This window comes from Trifolium pratense, linkage group LG4 (assembly GCF_020283565.1).
Source record: "Trifolium pratense cultivar HEN17-A07 linkage group LG4, ARS_RC_1.1, whole genome shotgun sequence".
Classification (NCBI taxonomy): Eukaryota; Viridiplantae; Streptophyta; class Magnoliopsida; order Fabales; family Fabaceae; genus Trifolium; species Trifolium pratense.
In genome coordinates, this window is record NC_060062.1 from 55052665 (window position 1) to 55074783 (window position 22119).

Consider the following 22119-nt stretch of genomic DNA (forward strand, 5'->3'; position numbering starts at 1 on the left):
CAAGAGGTGTATATATACACAAGTATAGTAACCTAATTGGAGTAAATTAAGGAACAAATATCTCCAACAATTAAGGTGATTGACTCTATAGACTTTATACAAATCCTAAAATAATAATGATAATAATTAAATACTAATTATGCTTGATATCCCCCCGCAAGTTGGGCGACCTGGAAGAAAGATGCAACTTGGATAGTAGAAACTCGAACCGGGGGCGAAGCAGAGGCTTGGTGAGAATGTCAGCAAGCTGGTCGTTGGTAGAGACGAAGGAAACACGAAAACGGCCACGTTGAACGTTTTCACGGACAAAGTGATAAGCTAAGGCTATGTGCTTCATTCTGGAGTGGAAGACAGGATTAGCACTCAGATGTGTAGCACCGAGATTGTCGCAGTAGATGACAGGACCAGCTGTAGGAGTGTGACCAAGTTCAGTGAACAAAGAGAGTACCCAAAGGAGTTCACTGGCCGTGTCGGCCAAGGCTTTATATTCAGCTTCAGTGGATGATCGAGCAACCGAGCGTTGCTTGCGGGAACTCCAAGAGATGGGGGTGTCGCCAAGATAGAGCAGGTAACCAGTGGTAGAGATGTAATCATCTTTGTCACCCGCCCAGTCCGCATCTGAGTACGCATGAAAGTTCAGGGGAGCAGTCGCGGAGATGAAAATGCCTTTGTCGCAAGAGCCGGCCAGATAGCGAAGTAGGCGCTTGAGAGCCAACCAGTGCATGGTGCTCGGGTTCTGCATGAACTGAGCAAGTTTGTTGGTCGCGAAGGCAATGTCTGGTCGAGTAAGACTCAAGTATTGGAGACTTCCAACTAGTGCTCGGTATTCAGTCGGGGAGGGCAAGGGATCACCAGAGTTTTTGAGCAGCGGAGGAGTAGCAGTTATTGGAGTGGACGCTGGTTTAGCTTCTGTCATGCCCGACTTTTGAAGGAGATCAGTGATGTATTTCCGTTGTGAAAGAAACATGCCCGCAGCGGAAGGAATGACTTCAACACCCAGGAAATAATTGAGATAGCCAAGATCTTTCAATGAGAAACGGGCAGCAAGTGTAGCAATGAGACGAGACAATTCTGTCGAGGAGCTCCCCGTAACAATGATGTCGTCGACATAGACGAGCAAGTATAGTGTCGCGCGTGGTGTCCGCTGAATGAACAAAGAAGCATCGGCGGTGGAATTGACGAAGCCAATGGAGAGCAGGAATACACGAAGTTCCATATACCAAGCGCGAGGAGCTTGCTTTAACCCGTAGAGCGCCTTCTTTAGGCGACAGACATGATCAGGGAAGCTTTTGTTAACAAAGCCAGGTGGTTGAGCCATGTAGACCTCCTCGTTGAGCGTCCCTTAAAGAAAGGCATTGTTAACATCAAGCAGGCGGACGGACCATCCTTGTCGAACTGCCAAGGCGAGGATGATCCGAATTGTCACTGGTTTGACGACGGGGCTAAATGTTTCTGTGTAGTCACAACCAGGGCGTTGATGGAAACCCTTAGCGACCAATCGAGCCTTGTACCTATCAATGGACCCATCTGGATTTCTCTTGATGCGAAAGACCCACTTACAACCAACCAAATTTTGAGCAGAGGAACGACCAACGAGTTCCCAGGTGTTGTTGCGATGTAGGGCATCAAATTCAGCCAACATGGCGGAACGCCAGTCCGGATCACGAAGGGCTTGGGTAATAGTACTAGGTTCCATCGGGGATGAGGGACGGACATGGAGGTTGAGTTTGTGGATGGGTTTGACGATGTTGTTTTTGGACCGGGTGATGATCCCACCGCCATGGGGTTCAGTGGTCGTTGTGGGGGGAGAGGTCGTTTGTGGTTGTGGGAGCAATGTTGGCTGTAAGGAGGAAGGGGGGTCATTACTGGTCGTTTCATTGCTCGTTGTATTTGAGGACGAGGATTGGGATGTGGTCGGGGAGGAAATGCCAGACGGGGAGGGAGGCTCAACAAGTGAGGTATCCGGGGATGTGGGATTGGTGCTCGCAGTAGGTGGAGCGATGGTCGGCAAGACGGGCAGTTGGAGTGGACCAGTCTGTGAGGTCGTGGACGTGATCGGTTGGGCCACCAGTGAACGGAAGGGGAATTCAGTTTCGACGAACTTGACATGGCGAGAGGTGTAAATCCGTCCAGTTGAAGGATCGAGGCATAGATATGCATGTTGATCAGCTGAGTAACCTACAAAAACACACATAGTAGACTTTGGAGCAAGTTTATGGTTAGCATAAGGTTTAATCCAGGGAAAACACAAACATCCAAAACATTTTAATTTATGATAATCCGGACTAATGCGGATGAGTTTAGAGTAAGGTGATTGGTGCCCGAGGATTGGGGTAGGGAGACGGTTAATGAGGTAGGCTGCAGTGGTCATGGCGTGAGGCCAGTAGGTGAGGGGAAGGCCAGCGTGGTGAAGGAGGGAGAGACCGGTTTCGGCAATGTGCCGATTCCGCCGTTCAGAGATGCCATTGTGTTCGGGTGTATGAGGGGGAGTGGTGTGGTGACTTATGCCATGAGTACTTAGAAAGGAACGAAGACCAATGTATTCGCCACCATTGTCAGTGTATAGGACTTTTATTTTGTGTTGGTAGAAGTTTTCAACTAGTGTTTTAAATTTGGGAAAAATAGATTGCACATCAGATTTTAGTTTCATGGGATATAGCCATATATAGCGAGTATAATGATCAACAAACAAACAATAGTAACGAAGACCATCAATAGATAAAACAGGGGAAGTCCATACATCAGAAAAAATTATTTCTAATGGATAAGTAGATGTAAGAGTAGATTCATGAAAAGGAAGTTTATGACTTTTATTAATTTGGCATGAATTACAATCTGATTGCGGAAATTTATTTGAACCTAAAGAAAAATGATGTTGAATAAATTTAAAGATGGAAGTTGAAGGGTGTCCAAGCTTGTGATGCCAGGAAGCAGAGGATTCCACTTGGACGGTGTGGGCGGAAGGTGAGGTCGTGGGCAACAGATAAAGTCCATTCACACATGAGCCTTTATGGGTTGTTTGGCGTGTCTGCAAGTCCATGACATAAAAAGAGTTTGGTAAGAAAACAACGGCAGAGTTAGTTTGTTTGGTGAGTTGAGAAACAGAAATGATTTGTTGTTTCATGGAGGGAACATAAAGAGCATTAGACAAGGATAAATCATTAATTAAAAGTGTTCCAGAGTGAGAGATGTTTAAACCTGAACCATTCCCCATGAAGAGGGAGTCGGGGCCAGTGTATGGATGGTGAAGTGCCAGATTTGTAAGGTCGTTGGTCACATGATGTGTTGCTCCACTATCGAGCAGGAAACCAGGCGAGGATGTGCCAGCAGTAGCGGTGTGGGCCTGGGCCTGGCCAGTGGTGCTCGGAGAAGAACGAGGAGGTGCGGGGACGCTGGGGTGTTGGGTCCGAAAGAGTTGGCAGTCAGCGAGGACGTGTCCCTTGGTGTTGCACCATTGACATCGACCAAGGAATGGTTTGCGATCACCTGGGCGTTGGTTGGTCGGTGCAGGTGCCTGACTTGGTCGAGGCTTGTTGTTGGTCGACCTTGCCTGAGCGTGCAGCGCAGTAACAGGAGCAGGTGATTGGCGTTGAGCAGCAGCAAGAGAGAGTTCCTGGATGAGGAGCTTTTCGAGGAGATCATCAAAGGTGATTGGAGTGTCCCTTGCGTTGACCCCATCAATGACTGCTCGGTAACCGTCATCAAGGCCGCGCAAGACATGGTCGGTCATGTCCTCGACGGAGACAGCAGATCCGAGAGAGGCGAGGAGATCAGCAGTTTGCTTCAGAGAGTGCATGTAGGTCGTGATGGATTGAGTACCTTTCGAGGCCATCCGAAGACGTTCCTTGAGTTGTTTAAGGTGACTGCGGGAGGCTTTGGCATAGGTGTTCTTGAGAAGCTCCCAGAGGTCGTGCGAGGTCTTCGTCTGGGACACCAAGGAGGCCACCTCGTCGGAAAGAGTGGTGAGGATGGCACCATAGATGAGGCGATCCTGGCGACGCCATGTTTGAAAAGCAGGGTTTGGTGATGTTACCGGAGGCGTTGCGGTGGTGGTGATCGTTGCTGTCGGCGCAGGGAACGATCCATCAGTGTATTTGAGTAGATCAAAACCATCAAGGAAGGCTTCTACCTGGAGTTTCCAATTGAGGTAATTGGTAGGGAGAAGCTTGGTGACACCGCTGAGGGTGATACACGCAAAGGGTTTGGAGGGTTCATAGGGGTTAGCTATGGAGCGAGAGCCATCGGAAGCCATGGGAGGCAAAGTGTTACGGCAAACGGAGAAAAAACGGCGTTTTCTGGTTTAACAGGGTAGGGCTGGAACGTTACCAACTGATACCATATAAAGGAATGAATAAAGTTGTATATTGCATTACATTTGAGAGTTTACAAGAGGTGTATATATACACAAGTATAGTAACCTAATTGGAGTAAATTAAGGAACAAATATCTCCAATAATTAAGGTGATTGACTCTATAGACTTTATACAAATCCTAAAATAATAATGATAATAATTAAATACTAATTATGCTTGATAATAAGAACATGAGTTTTGCCCCCATTATTAGACTAGATTTGTGTAACTAGCTATCCGTATGGCTTTATCTTGCTTTCATGCAATTTAATTTACATTTAATTAAGTTGTATACAATTATTGGTTGTTTATAAGTTTCTCTCAATATTTTGAAAAAAAAAATTCTCCCAATTTCTGATTGTCAATCATTCACGCTCTAATGAAACAAAATAAATGGCTAAGGGGTAATCTAATGAAACAAAATAAATGGCTAAGGGAGGGGTAATGACACTTAAGAATTGTTATTTGGACGTTATTATACAATTTTGTTTGTTTGATTAGTTATTTATATCACCACCTTGTGTTTGACATGCTAGCAATTTGGTCATCATTTCATTTTTTTTCTTTGGAATAAAAGAGTGGCCGAAAAGAAAATTACAAAGTGCTCTCTCCATACTTAATATATAAGTTCAGTTTTTAAATATATTGAAAAAAATGATGTATCTAAACTATTATTATAAACTAGATACATTAATACTTTAATGTATCTTAAAAGTTAAATTCATCTATAACTGGACCAATAAAGTGTGACACAAGTGGTAGATACTTGGTCCCCTTAATTCTTTGATCCTGGGTTCGATTCCCGGTTAGTGCGTATGGAAAAACATTTGTTAGGAGATTTCGCGGAGGATACCTTTCCTTTAAAAAAAATTCATCTATAATTGAATCTATGTCAAACTTACTAGCTTTGTCAACAAAAAAAATATATATATCAAACTTAATAGCAACGTATAATTTTATGTAGTCAACTATGCTATTTGAAAAAAACTCATCATGTACTTTATTTTTAAGCCTTGCCTTAAGAATTTTTATTGATAATATTAATAAGGTTTTCTGTATTTGTTGTAGAGACAAAAAAAAAATGTTAAAATAAGATGAATAAAATTAATCCATATCAAATGATAATTCTTTCTGCTATTATATTTCTTCTAATTTTTATATTTTTAAGCTAAATACATTTTATTAAAATAGTTAAGCATAAAATTATGCCTATACTTATATAACATTGAGCTAATGTAATAATAGGTCAGACCTAATCCAAAAATTAAGTAGGTAACAAACTTACATAGACTTTATGAAGTCAATTTTAAGAGAAATATCACAAATAGAGGTGGGAATAGGTTATGTCGGCTTATAGGGACCTATAGTTAGAGGTGGAAACAGGCCAGGCCGGCCTACATGGCCTTAAGGCCTAGCCTACATAGGCTCAGGCCAGGCCAACCTATTTCTTTAAATAGAACAGGCCAATGCTTTTTTATAAGCCTATTTAGCTAAAAAGACCAGGCCGCAGGCCATTAAAAAAGCCTTTGAGGCCTACTAGGCCGGCCTATTTAAGTTAACATGAATAATATTTTTATTACGATTATTATTTATATATTAAAATTTATACTTTGATTAAATTATAAATCTATTAACTTTTTAAGTAATTTAAGTTTATTAATCTACATTAGTTTTTAACATATATAAATGTATTATTATAAACTAGAATTGAAATATGATGACATATATAGTCAAATTCTCTAAAATATCAAATGAAACATTATTTTATTAGTTCATAAGTATATTTCAAAATAAATATAATTATTTATTTAAATATGTTCATATGAAATAGACTTTTAAACAGGCTAACAGGCCACATCAGACTTTCAAAAGGTCAGGCTCAGGCCTAGAATTTAAGCCTATGATAGGCCACAGGCCAGGCTCAGACCTTCGATTTTTTGACAGGCCAGGCTCAGGCTTGGCAAAGCCTAGCTCGGCCTAGCCTATTCCCACCTCTACCTATAGTCTAGCCTACATAGGCTCAGGCTAGGCTAGCTTATTTCTTTAAATAGAGCAGGACAAGACTTTTTTATAAGCCTATTTAGCTAAAAAGATCATGCTGCAGGCCATTATAAAAGTCTTCTAGGCCTACCAGACCGACCTATTTAAGTTAATTATGAATAATACTTTTATTACTATTATTAGTTATGTATTAAAATTTGTACTTTAATTAAATTATAAATCTATTAACTTTTTTAGTAGATTAATTTTATTATTCTACATTAATTTTTCATATATATATATATAAATTTATTATTATAAACTAGAATTGAAATATGATGATATATATAGTCAAATTCTCTAAAATATAATGTTAAATATCAAAAGGAATATTGATTTATTAGTTCATAAGTATATTTAAAAATAAATATAATCATTTATTTATATATGTTCATATGAAATAGGATTTTAAACAGGCTAACATGCCACATCAGGCTTTCAAAAGGTCAGGCTCGGGCCTAAAAAATAAGCCTATGATAGATCACAGACCAATCTCAAGTTTGTCAAAGTCTAGCTCGACATAGCTATTTCCACCTCTAATTACAAACTCTCACCTTATTATAGTCTTGTACTCCTCATGTGATGAAAAATCTCAAAAGCCTCCAACTCTTCATGTAGAATATACAGGTGTAGTAACTGATTTGAGCCGTCCGATTAAAATTGGTAGTTACAATTATTTTAATGTATAAAACTGTGTAATACTAGAATCGTCTGATCTCAAATGAAGAGTTGATATTTAATACCGCATAAAACTGCATATAAATCTTTCGGCATGAAATCCATGTCCTAAAAATTGACCTTCCTATGTAAAAAAATAAAAATAGACCTTCCAAAATAGCCTTATAATTGTCTTAGATTTGTAGGTATTAGATTAGATTAGATTTTAATATGAAAAAATAATACATGCATTTTCTTAAATGCAAGCATGACACCCACAAATTGTCCATCTTATTAATTAACAAATTGTCTTAAGCAAAATATTTTAAACACTTTTAATATATTTTGTATTATTTAATTATAAAAATATCAACCAAAAAATAAACAAATTCATTTTTGAGGTGATATTTTCATCTTGAAAGCTAGCAAGAAAGGCTTGCCATTGTTCCCAATATAATATATAAATAGACATGCAAGTAGAAAATTGAATAACAAATATTTGAGTGAGAGAATCGAAATATAAAGGAGGAAAATAGTAGCTCTTTTGAATCCAATCCACTTCCTTTTCATTTGCCTTTTCTAGTACCATTTCTAAAGTGCAAAAAAGCTCTTATCTTCTCCTCTAAAAACCTTATATCATCCAAACAATCAAATTCCACATATATACACACAAAGCGTAGAACACAAAAACTAACTCCATTATGGTTGCTGGATGGAAAAGAGCATTTTACACTTCCAAAAGACAAAGAGTCCAAAATATTAGCAGAAAGCCACCACCATCAACAACATTTGGACATGGACAATATTAATGGAAGTCCTAAGTTCGCATTTTCCTCTACTCCACCAACTAGTCCCAACCTTCATTGTCCAACCTTCGATTCTCCACTTCCCGACAACAAAATCAACAGTCCCAAGTGGTCTACCCCTAATTCACCATCCTCTTATTACTCTCTTTTCAAAGCCACCTTACGCCTCTCCAAAGTAAGTAAACATATTCACATTCATCTCTAGTCATACTTCAAAATTCGGTCAGCAGTCGCAATTGCAGTTACACACTATAAAATAGTATCTGCAATTGCGATTGCAGATGATATTTAGAACATTTGTTTTAGTAAATAATATTTTAACTTTGTGATAACATTGTTATTTATTTTGTGTGCAGAGTTTATGTGGAATTTGCACCAAGTGTGTGAAAACAGGTGAAGGAAAAGCAATTTTCACATCGGAATGTTCTCATACCTTTCACTTCCCATGCATAGCAGCTCACGTGAAAACGCAACAAATTATCACGTGCCCCGTTTGTGGAATTAACTGGAACGATCTTCAACCGGAGAAAACTGCAGAGGAAAACACCAAACAGAACGTCAAAACGACGTCGTTGAAGCTTCCAAACTACAACGACGACGAGCCACTCTTATCGTCTACCTCCGTTTCTCGCTTCAACACCATACCTGAAACGGAAGAAAACGAAGAAGGAGAAGAACAACAACAAGAAGATGAAGAAAACAAAGAACCGATTCAATTTCAAGGCTTCGATGTTATTTCAACTAGAACATTTGATGCGTTTTTTCTACCAGAAACTGCTCTTGTTGCATCTAATAAGAGCTTCGAGACGTTAATTGCAGTGTTAAAGGTGAAAGCAAAGCCGTGTAATGTGGTGGCGAATCGGCCGCCGGTTGATCTCGTGACGGTGCTAGATATCGGCTGTTCCATTTCCGGTGAAGAGTTTTTAATGCTGAAACGTTCAATGCAAGTTGTGATCTCATCACTCGGTTCATCTGACCGTCTCTCCGTCGTTGAATTCTCCGGCGGATCCAAACGGTTGTTTCCGCTACGAAGAATGACAGGCCGCGGTCGGAGATCAGCGCGTCGCATTGTAGACGCACTCGCTGTCAATGATCTGATCAGCGATGAAACTCCGGCGAGAAAGGAAGCACTGAAGAAAGCCGCGAAGATTCTAGAAGATCGACGACAGAAGAATCCTGTATCCAAAATCATACTCCTTACAAACGGTTACGAAGATAGAAGAATATCTTCCACGCGCTTCTCTCATTTGGATATTCCAGTCCACGTGCTCAACTACTCACACGCGCTTCATGACGGCGCGTTTTCAGAACGTGTCCAAAATTTGTTGCGCGTCGTTGCTCAAAACATCAAGTTTGAATTCCAAAACACATTCACCAGCGATATCACCGCCGTTCATTCACCGGATTCCGCCACAATCGTAGATCTCCATGCGGCGGAGGAGAGAGAATTACTCGTTGAGTTAAAACTGCCATCATCGCGTGGGTCCCACACAAACGCTCTTTCCGTACGGTCCTCTTACCGTGACTCGTTTACTCAAGAAATTATTCGTTCCAAGGAGCGTTCAATTATTGTTCCACGTCCCCAAACCATTGGATCGTTAGACCCTAAGATCAAACGGTTGGTACGGTCACACGTCAGAGCTCAAGATCCAGTGAAGAAATCGAGTCTTGTAACGGCTGATGAAGAAACTGAGCCGAAGCTGATGAGCCACAAGATGGAGCCGCTTACGCCTATATCGGCTTGGAAAGTGGCTGAGAAATTGGCTAAAGTGGCTATCATGAGAAAGTCTATGAATAAAGTCAGTGATTTACATGGCTTTGAAGATGCCAGATTTTAAAATGTATTTTTCATAATGTTTTTTTTTTTTTTCTCTTTAGTTTATTGTCGGTGAAAATATATTAGTAATAAAAATTTTGTAATAAAATGATTTGAAAAAAATGAGAAAAAAAAAGGTTTATAAATTCTAAATCAGCCGACAAATGTTGATTTTGTTATGTTAAACTCCTTCATCCGACCTTTTGAATCTCGCTGTTATATGTGAATTTTAGTAGAATTCAACTCTTGAATCTCGCAGTTATATGTAAATTTTAATAGTGTTTGTCAGTTGTTCAGAGTAAAAAAGAAATAGGAAAAACATAAATGAAATTGGCCCGTGACTCATAAATCTCAAAGGGACAAGAAGTTCCAAACGGCTAGTCCCTTTTGTGAAGAAAAGAATCAGATTGTGATGGTCAAGTGAGATTTTAGGTATATGGAGAATTTAAAAAATGCAAATTATTGGAGTTGTAGTTTTTGTCCTATTGTTTTCAAATTGTATAATTGAAGTTGTTGTTGGGTCTCATCATCAAGGAAAATGTTAAAAATTAAATTCCTGTATAAGTCATCAACAGTTTTGTATGGTTGAATGTGCTGTTCATTCCCTGGTAAGTGTACTTGTGTCCGGAGGGTTGAGAGCAAAATTTGTGGGGGGTCACATTGCAGGCGGATTCTAGGGTGGGAAAGTAAGATAGGTCTCCCACCATGGGCAAGTCATGTGAACCGTCGGATGAGAAATCTTATGATACACCAACTGTACCTTAATGTTTTTTCTCTTTCACTTTCTCATCAATCACGGTTCTGCAATCCTTGCTCTTTCTCAACGCCATTTTTTTCTCCCTTTACCTCCAAATCAAAACTTTCACCTTTAAATACTAGTAAAACACAATTAATTAATAATAATGAAAAACCCAAACTAGTCCTTCTGTTTCTCCATTTCAATGTTTATGTTGAAGCTTTCTCCATCTTCATCAAATTTTGGTGTTTTAAAGTTTTTTTTTTTTTTATCTATAAAATCTAAAGGCTTATTATTTATTAATTAACATACAAAATTGTTGGTTCAAAAAAACATACAAAATTGTTAGAATCTAAAACAAAAATGTGTGTTGTATTTTTTTTCTTTTCTCAAAAACTTTATAAATATTAAAATTGTTGAAGGTTTTTTATACTTCAGATCTATCCCAAATAAACCCATCAAATTGTTTGAGGGTTTCAGTTTTCCTTGCTAATTTGAATGAAATTAATAGGAGGTTAAATAGATAGATTTGTGTATAATAATTAGTTTGAAGTTAGTAATTAAAGAGGATGTGGTTTGTGAGGTAGAAGAAAGGAATGAGAGACACAATTTGAAAACACAACAATGAGTCAATGAGAGAGATGATGGAAAGAGAGAGAAAGAGAAAATAGTAAAATATAAAATACAGGTGGTGCATCATAAGATTTTTCATCCGACGGTTCACATGACTTGCCCACGGTGGGAGACTTATCTTACTCTCCCACCCTAGAATCCGCCCACTTTGAATTTGGAACTCATTTGTTTTGCTTTAATTTTCAATCCTATCCATATCCAAGTGCTAAGCATTTTGTCATATCAATATAATTTAGTCGGTAGAAATGTTGCAAGTTTTTCACTTATTTATTTAAGAATGAAATTTTGGTCATTAAATTACTTGAAACTTGACGTTAAAATAAATTAAAAATTTCATGTATTTTAGATTTTGTTGATGCTTATATTGAAAGTACACTTATTATACTTAAATAAAATCGAAATCAAATCAGCTATTAAATATACATGCAGTTTCACACAGTTCTAAATATTGTTCAATAATTTGAGATAAAACAATTTAAATTATAGATTTTTAAATTGATATCTAATCTCAACCACTAATTTAAATCGGACATTTATGCGTGATGCAGTAACTGCAAAAATCGAACCTAATACGGTCAAAATCTTATCATCAAGAGTTTGCTTGGTGCTATCTATGTGTAACGCACTAGCTAGATGGTGGGGTTTTCCTTCTATGGAGCCTAACAATAACTTCAAAGAATTAATCAAAAGTTGTGACAAGCAACTCAAATTGTGATGAATGGGAAAGTATAGGAATGTGTCCCACTAATGAGAAAGTATCCATTTTTTTCTTCTTGCAAATTAAAAATGGTAGGCAATATATGGATAAAACGCGTGAATGTGCACTTTCTTCATTTCATTATGCACATTTTGTGATAAAGATATATATATTTCATAGTGTGTGTACTTGTATGATGAGATTCATGTACCTTATCTTTTGTTGGAAAATGCTTCCCATAATCGAGTTTCATAGTGTCACGTGTCAAGCTATTTGTGTAGAAAGACAATGTAATACAAACAAATCTTAAGACGGTGCAACAAATCATCAATGGCAATAGGGCATTCACTTTACTTTCCAGTCAGCTACTAAATAATGTTGTTGAAAATATGTGCAATTCTGGGATGACTTGTACTTATAGAGCATGTAAGAACCAAATAGTCAATAATAGAATGATAATTTTAAAAAGATGATGAAAAAGTATAGGTGACTACTTCTCTACCCTCACATAAATTGAGGGTAGTTGCCCTATGATGATGTGGCACCAATGAAATTCATCCACATGTATTTAAGTCAAACATAATTAATTTTTTACCATAAATTATTTTGACTACTTTTATTTTCAATTAATTATATTTTATGTTACTAGTTTTCTTTAATTATATTTTAGACTATGTGTAAATATAATTAGAATTAATTTGATCATTGAATGCTTGTTTCTAAACACTACAAGAAAAACGCCTTTTATTGGCGGCCAAAAACCGCCAGAAACAAGGGAAAACCGCCAGAAACAGCTAATTTAGTGGCGGTTTACTGGCGGCCACGATGCGCAAGTAAATAAGGCGACAATAACATTACTGGCGGCCAAAGCCGTCGAAAACCGAGCTGACGAGACTTACTGGCGGCCCAGACCGCCACTAAGTAACAACGGTCAATTCAAAGACCAAAGAAGTTACTGGCGGCCTTGACCGCCGCAAAGTTTAGTGTCAGAAGGTCAGTTTCTTTTGCAGGTTGCGTCAGCCATACTGGCGGCTAGGACCGCCACTAAATTTGCCCAGATTTTGACCATTTAGCGACGGTTTGGACCGCCACTACAGCCTTTTCAAAATTTTTTTAAAAAAACGTTTTTAATTAATTATTTTTTTTAAAAAAAACCGTTTTTTAAAAAATTAATTGCTTTAAAAAAACATTTTAATTTATTTAAATATAAAATTTAATAATTAATTATTTTGTTTTAAAAAAACATTTTTTTTAAATATTAATTGCTTTAAAAAAACATTTTAATTTATTTAAATATAAAATTTAATATTTTTAATAATTTTATTTATATTTATTTAAAAAAAACTTTTTTTATTTAATATAAAAATAAGACAGAATTATTTAAAATATTAATAATTAAACATAAATTAAAAATTCGATAATAAACGACGAAATACGATAATTGTCATACAACACAAACAAAATTTAAAAACTAACTATTAGCATAAACACAATTTATCATATCAATATAAACATCAAATATTAAACTTGCATGAATATTAGAGAAATACTTACCAAAATGAAGAAAAACAAGAGTGAAATGATAAAAAGTTGGAGAATTTTTAGAGTTAAGAATTTTTAGAGAGATGTTGGAGAAATTTTAGATAGAGAAAGGATTGTAGGAAATGAGAGTTGTGAAGTGAAGGAAGATATATATAGAGGGGGATAAAATTCGTGAAAATCTGTTCTTGGAGCTTATTAGCGGTCAAAGCCGCCACTAAGCCCAACGGTTATATTTTTTTTCAATTTCCAACCACTTTGCGGCGGCCCAGGCCGCCATTAATTTATGGGCAAGTTTCAAGAACATTACCGGCGGTCAAAGCCGCCACTAAGCCCAACGGTTATATTTTTTTTCAATTTCCAACCACTTTGCGGCGGCCCAGGCCGCCATTAATTTCTGGGCAAGTTTCAAGAACATTACCGGCGGTCAAAACCGCCACTAAGTCCTCCAACGGTTATATATTTTTTCAATTTCCAACCACTTTGTGGCGGCCCAGGCCGCCATTAATTTCTGGGCAAGTTTCAAGAACATTACCGGCGGTCAAAACCGCCACTAAATCCTCCAACGGCTACTTTTTTAAATTACCAACACTTTGTGGCGGCCTAGGCCGCCAGTAAGGTCTGAGGCGCCATTTTTTTTTTTTTTTAAATATTCTTGGTTAGTTAGTGGCGGCCTGGACCGCCGGTAATGTCCAAGACAATTACTGACGGCCAGGATCGCCAATAAATTCAAATTTTCGTAATTAAATATTATTTGATAAGTTTGTGGCGGTTTTGGTTGATTATTGGGGGCTTAGGCCGCCAGTAAGTGCAAAAATACACTTTCTTAAAAAAAATTCTTTCTAAAACGACAAGTAATTTGAAACAGAGGGAGTATATAGTATTTATTTTTTCAATCTCTTTAAATCATTGCATAGATTAACGTTGGTTGACATGATGTCGATATTAGAAAAAAGAGGGGGGAAAATTAGGTTAAGTAATTAGGTTTAGGTTTGCGACAATGGTCCGACCTTTCTTTTAGTTCAGATGAACTATTTATATTTTTACTTGTGATCAATAGTTAAACCCTAAACCCTAAACAAGTTCAAGAGTTAGTTCGTCTTCTTAAAATAGTCGAACCTTTTCATTTTGATCGGATAAATTTCAGGTAGACCGCACTTATGATCGGGCGAGCTCCCGTGTGTATGTTTTCCGACAATGGTCCGACTTTCTTTTAGTTCAGATGAACTATTTATATTTTTACTTCTAAACAAGTTCAAGAATTAGTTCGTCTTCCTAAAATAGTTGAACCTTTTCATTTTGATCGGATAAATTTCAGGTAGACTGCACTTGTGATCGATCAAGCTTCTGTGTGATTGTTTTGCGACAATGGTCCGACCTTTCTTTTAGTTCAGATGAACTTTTTAAATTTTTAATTATGACAAATAGTTAAACCCTAAACCCTAAACAAGTTCAAGAGTTAGTTCGTCTTCCTAAAATAGTCGAACCTTTTCATTTTGATCGGATAAATTTCAGGTAGACCGCACTTGTGATCGATCAAGCTTCCGTGTGATTGTTTTCCGACAATGGTTCGACCTTTCTTTTAGTTTGGATGAACTATTTATATTTTTACTTCTGATCAGCTAAACCCTAAACAAGTTTAAGAGTACGTTACTTGATATACCTAGTCTCTATTTCCTTTTATGGAAAGGCAAAACAAATCATTTTTATTTATTACTAGATCATTACTTACAAAACTCGTGTTTATTGCATATTGAAACCCGAGTAAACTGTGAAATACCCCCTGAAATATTAAAATTCGTCAAATACCCCCTGAAATTTGGAAATTGGCAAATACCCCCTCTGAAATTTTAAAAAGTCAATCAAATTGTCTTCTGGCGTGGACTGTGACTGGTAGTGCAAGGGGGCAATTTGATTGACTTTTTAAAATTTCAGGGGGTATTTGCCTATTTCCAAATTTCATGGGGTATTTGACGAATTTTAAAATTTTAAGGGGGTATTTGACGGTTTACTCATTGTAACCCATTACTTGGTGCAATTAATTCGATTCATTTGAGTTTTGAATTTTCAATAATATGGTAATAAATATTGAATCATATTCCTTATTAGTCAACAATCATAAATCAAATTCTTCTTAAATCAGTGGGCATTCAAGTGGATCAATTTTCTTGATTACATTCTCCTAATTTCATTTTGTCTTCTCTAAACTATTTTGTTTTCAATTTTTTCCTGATATGGACAACCAAAGAAAACAAAAACAAAATGACGATGAATAGGAATCACATTCTATGACATAACAGGAAAAAATAAGGAAAAAAAAAACAGGAAAAAATACGCTAAAAAACATAACATCTAAGAAATTGAAAATCACAAGTTTTAGAATCTTGAAGAAATCCGATAGATCGGTGGCGAAGACTACAGTAAAGATTGACATCGGATAACACAAAAAGCGGAGGAGCTGTAGAATGCTAACATGACGGTGGTGGAGGCTGCGGCAGAGATTGAAAGGATTAAGAAGAAGAAGAAAGTTTTTTGACGATAAGAAGAAAGTTTTTTTTTTTACGCGAAGAAGAAAGTTGTTTGAGACGTAATACAATTTGAAGAAGAAGCAAACAAATCAGAAGTAATTAGGTCCAAAATATAAATTCATAGAATATAATACATAAAATATAATTAAATGAAAATAAAAGTAGTCTAAATTACTTTAAGGTAAAAAATTAATTATGTTTGACTTAAATAAATGTGGATAAATTTCATTGGTGCCACATCATCATAGGGCACCTACCCTCAATTTATGTGAGGGTTAATTAGAAAAAACCAAAAGTATAATGTTTATTTAATCAACATTTTCGATAGTAGTGTGTCAAAAAAAAAAAACATTTTTGATAGTAATTAATTTTTGTCGAAGAATATATTGAGCATACATTTAGGTTCTTTTTTATCAATTGAATTTTTTTCTATTCATAAGAGTTAGACTCGAACTTCTAACCATTTATTTATAGTGTTGAGTAATTTAGGACTCAAACAATTATATCCAATTATATATTGGTAAGAAGAACAACATTTTGGTTAATGTTGAAGAAATTAAAAAAAATTCTTATTAGTCATTATTATGTGATAATAAAACACTTTGAATTTCAGTTCTTACCTCTTACCCAAATATCAACTCTTCTTATCTATACATTTAGTTCCACAAATGAACAAGCAACATTGTTTTATACAATCATTTGCAGCAGGTGTTAGTGGTTACTCTTTAAATCTTATGTTGAGCATGTAAAAGTAGAAAAATTTCATCTCAAGATCAACTATATATTTTATTCCAAGCCAAAATCTAATCTTGGATAATCGATGATATTATAGTAAAATTCTCCTTTACTTTCTTGTCACACGCTCAAAATCTCCATTATCAATTTAGTGTTGCATTACTTCAAAGTTCATACAGGTATAAGCTACTATATAGTCCTTATGTATCTATCTTAATAGGTTATAGGAATTTGCAAAAACTATATATAAAAAACGAAAAACTCTTTGTTTTCTAATTGATGAGATAGGAATAAATTTTAAATTGCAGTTGTGGTCGCAATTGTGGCATTGCAGTTGTAATAGGTAGTACATTATACTCATTGGCAGGGGCGGATCCAATGTTCAACCAGGGGTGCACCTGCACACCCTGAAATTTGAACAATTGCACCTAATACCTGTTGGGGTTGATTGCAATGTAAGTCCCACATTGCTAATGAAGAGAAAAAAAAAAGTCAAAGAAATTATATTGAAGAAGTCCCACATCGCTTAGAATGGTGAAGCAATGAGGGAATCAAGGCTATATAATGGACCTAAGTTCTTTGTTTATAATTGCACCAGTCAGTAACACTTTAAGCTTATATCTGACTTTTTTTGTTTTTCTCTTGTACTCTTGTATTAGAGGGTTGAGAGATGTAGTTAGGTATTTGCTTTGGAGAGTGTGGGTGTATTGGGGGCCAAGGGAAGGTTGAGGGTAGTCTATGTGTTGTAACAATTTTCACATAGTGTTTATTCTCTGGTTGTCGGTTTTGACAACGGCCGTGGTTTTTTCTCCGGTTTTGGAGTTTCCACGTTATATGCTTGTGTTGTTGATTGCGTTCTTTTATTTTCTCTATGCCGGTTTTTCCCAACAACTGGTATCAGAGCTCTTGGTTTGATTCAGGAGGAGGGAGTTCCGCTGTGAAGTTTAGGCTAGAGAAAATTGATGTTTGGCTTGTGGAAAATCAAGTCAAGGATGTGGTGATGCAATCTGGGTTACACAAGGTCAGCCTGGAGAGGCGGTGGTAATAATACTCAACATCAGTCTGGAGAGGCGGTGGTAATAATACTCAACATCAGTCTGGAGAGGCGGTGATAAGAATACTCGGGTTACGTCTGAAACAACAACTTATTATGAGGATGCGGAGGTGCTAGTGGAAGTTGAGAATCGGTGGAGTGTTGAGTCATGGACTTTGGAAGCTCCTATCACATGTGTTTGAAGAAGAAATACTTTTGAATCCCTAGAGCTAGTTGAAGGTGAAATTGTTCATCTTGGTGACGGAAAGCTTGTAAGGTTCAAGGTATGGGTGAGTTTCTTTTAACACAGTGCGAGGTATTTTCTTGAACTTTGATGCATAGATAGTAGGTAGATTACTTGTTAGATAGTTCTACTATTATTGGTTATGCATCTGTTACTAGTGGTGATTCTCATGTTTTGATTAAGTTGTGGATCTTCGGGTGGGTACTTGTTAGTGACATGAGTTTAGTTGGACTAGTGAAACAAGGTTTACTAGGTGATGTAACTAAACTGGAATTGTCGGAGCCTAACAATGGCCTGAGGTGGTTTCACAGATGTTTGAAGTTGTTCAAGTGACACATGGGCATCAGTTGACATAGATTCAAGGTGTGTGATGATAGCGTGCGGGCATTGGTTGACATTGATGCAAGGTACGCGGTTATCTCGATGGCTGATGAACTTCCAGAGAAAGCCAACATGGAAGTTGCACCATAAATTGTCAGCGAGGTTTCGAGATGAAATTCTTGGGATGGCTTGGTTCCAAGTGAAGAAAAATCTTGGGATGGTTTAGTTCCAAGTGAATAAAATTCTTGGGATGGTTTAGTTCCAAGTGAAGTGTACTTTTTATGGTGGAGTATGATAATTTAATTTGTCGGTATAGACAATGAGAATTATGATTGTCGGTGAAGACAATGATTGTCGGTATAGACAATGGAAGCAAAAGATAATGATTGTCGGTGTAGACAATGAAGATTGAAGACCATTACAATCAAGGTGGAGATTGTTGGGATTGATTGCAATGTAAGTCCCACATTGCTAATGAAGAGAAAAAAAAAGTCAAAGAAATTATATTGAAGAAGTCCCACATCGCTTAGAATGGTGAAGCAATGAGGGAATCAAGGCTATATAATGGACCTAAGTTCTTTGTTTATAATTGCACCAGTCAGTAGCACTTTAAGCTTATATCTGACTTTTTTTGTTTTTCTCTTGTACTCTTGTATTAGAGGGTTGAGAGATGTAGTTAGGTATTTGCTTTGGAGAGTGTGGGTGTATTAGGGGCCAAGGGAAGGTTGAGGGTAGTCTATGTGTTGTAACAATTTTCACATAGTGTTTATTCTCTGGTTGTCGGTTTTGACAACGGCCGTGGTTTTTTCTCTGGTTTTGGAGTTTCCACGTTATATGCTTGTGTTGTTGATTGCGTTCTTTTATTTTCTCTATGCCGGTTTTTCCCAACAATACCCTCTGTTATTTCTACTTTGCACCCTCTGACATTTTACATTTGCACTCTGCACCCAAACTCGGACGCGTGTGCGGTCCAGATTTCCCCAATTTTATGAACTCTATCTTGTTTTAAAGAACCGATGCATATTATTGATACTAGTTTAACTTACCCGTGCGATTGCACGGGTTAATGTTCATTGGAAAATATAAATTATTAAAATTTTATTATTTTGTGATTTTTTAATTATTTATAAAATTATTTTTTTATTTAATGTAATTTATTTAAATATAAAAAATAATACTTTTTTAGTGATTTTAAAAGGGAAGCAGGGTGGAGAGTGATCTTTCACTCCCATGTTATTTTTTTTGTCAGTCGCAACTCTAACTTTTTTTATTATTTAATCATTTAAAATAATTATTGTGTTAAATTTATATATAGTTACATCGATAATTCAACTAATAAAAAATTTCCATAAAAATATTTTAAAAACAATTGGGGAAAAAGACAAATTAATTTCGTTGATTTTACGAAGTTAAATTTATGTTCCTGAACTATCATCTCAACTATTATTTACATAGGATAAAATTATATAATCATGTAAAATTCTATCAAAAGTTCGTGTAAATTAAATATTCATTCCCCGTATGTTGTAAAATAATCATGTGAAATATTCATTCTCCGTAAATTGTCAGAAATTAGAATAAAGATCGAAATAGGAAGAACATCGAAATTGTAAATATGATTTAATATTAATTTTATAATAATTATCTGATTAGTTAAGTCTGTGTTTGTCAAAAAAAATAATAATAATTATCTTATTGATAAATTATAGGACAAAATGATCTTGTTTCCAATTTTTTTTTGTAGAGTCTTGTTTCCAAACTTTAATAGTAATTAATCATATTAATAATTAATTGAGATTGGTTTAATTAAATATATTTCAAAAATTAGTGGATTAATAATTAAAACATTCCATATTTAATGTTTCAGTTGAATCAAGACATGAATATAGACATTGTTCATATAAAATAATCTGGTCAATAAATTATTTGATTTATTCTATATTTGATTTTTTTTAAGAAATTTACAATAATGTGCATGAATATCTATTTTTTGGTGGAGCACATTAATGTAAATTAACCGACAATAAATAATTAAAAAAAATTCTAAATTGGAAATAACGATTTTTGCCAAATAAAGTAGATGAAATCCAACTTTAGAATTTGATTTATAATGATAATCGTCATATTGCCAAATAATTGACTTTATAAAAATTAATATAGTACATGAATTAATGATAATTGAAAAGGTTGTGAGAAAATGGCACCTCAACAAATGCTTATAGAGAACATCCGCATCATTTTGAGGAGGAATAAAAATTATATAAGAAGTGATGATTAATGTTTTTTCTCGTGAGATCTTGAAATTGAACCCCAAACTATAAATATTGGCTAAATTACAAAATACAATCATTAAACCTAAAACTATAAATCGTTCTATATAATAGACATAATTAAATTATTGAAATCTAGCATCGAATTTCTTGTTGCATGAAAAATTATGCTTGTAATTGTTCCATCTAAAATAACGACTATGCCCTTAGGATCATGGATCAATATGGATTTAACGCATAAAAAATCACCTGAATCACATGAAAAAAAAAATTAGATCATGAGAAAAAAATATGAAAGAAAATATAGAAGAATAAAAGAAAGAATGAATGATGAGAGAAAGTTGGAAAAAATGTATCAGAAGAGTTGTTTATATTTATACTGAAATGTGGAATACAATATTAATTAACATTCCTTAATTTGTCATTTTGGTTCCTAATTTAAAACAATTAAATAGAAAACGTGTAATAATTAAGACAATTGTGAGAATGGTGGTAGTGATTGATTAATAATATAAGATCAAATTAATTAAGAAGATAAGATCGAAATCAAAATCAACCAAAATTGGATATGTAAACCTTAAGGAGTTTTAACAAAACGACACATAAGCAAATGTGGTCTTAGATTTTTCATAGTTTCTTTTTACAATACTTTGTATTTTTTATTTTATTAATTCAAAATCTCTTCAATTTTTTTAAAGGTTTTAAATCAGTTTGGCTAAAACAAGAAGATATGCTACCATAGCCAAAATTCCGTCAATAAAAAATGTTACCATAGCCAAACACTGCCTGTTTTCTATATATCAAGCAAAAGAATAAGTGACGTGTACACGTGAGACTCAGTTAAATACTCAAAAATGAATAATTTTATTGTGGATGCTTTTACTTGCCAATATACTACTACTTCAAAAAATAAAAAATAAGTGGATATAGCACTACTGTTTTATAAAACGCTTCTAAAAATTGTTAACTTGTACTTATTTATTTTTTAGAAGGAATATTTTAGCAAAATGCATATTTAGAGTAGATATTACCATCTTTTTCAAGAGGTATTCTTGATCGGGCACAAGGCTAAAGTATTTATATTTAGGCGTACACACTAAAAAATATAAAAAAAATAATAAGAATGATAATAAAGTGATGATAAATGATGTGACTGATTATTTAATATTTAAATTTTTTCAATCATGTGTTTGCCCAAATATTTTTTATTTGGGTTTTTGTCTATATTAAAATTCCTCCTTTTTTTAAAAAAAAAAATTACACTTACTAATATACTCCTAAAAGGAGTATTATACATAAATTTAAAAAATTTGTATTTTATATCATACTTATAATAATTATTAATTAAAATTAAAAATTTTGCACCCCCTGAACTAGGGTCCTGGATCCGCCACTGCTCATTGGAGTGTGAATATATTTTTAATTCGTATCAAATATTATAATTATAATTTATTACTTATCTTCAAAATCATATATTTTCTATTTTCTCTGAATAATCTTATCTATATCTATATATATAATTCCTAGATAGTTCTCCCACTATCCATCTTAACCCTAATCCACATCACCCACTTACATCCAATTAAATCACACAATAATGCCACATCACTTCCTTATATTATATCATTCTCATCTCTATTTTTTTTATATTATATCAATCTCAAAATAAATAATAAATAATTATGCTTCTCTAATTATCCAAAAATTGATGT

The 22119-nt window shown here is 35.2% G+C and overlaps 1 pseudogene; it reads left to right on the forward strand.

The window, feature by feature from the left end:
• The first annotated feature begins 7530 nt into the window (after positions 1 to 7530).
• LOC123923156 lies at positions 7531 to 9857 on the forward strand (annotated as a pseudogene).
• The last annotated feature ends 12262 nt before the right edge of the window (positions 9858 to 22119 follow it).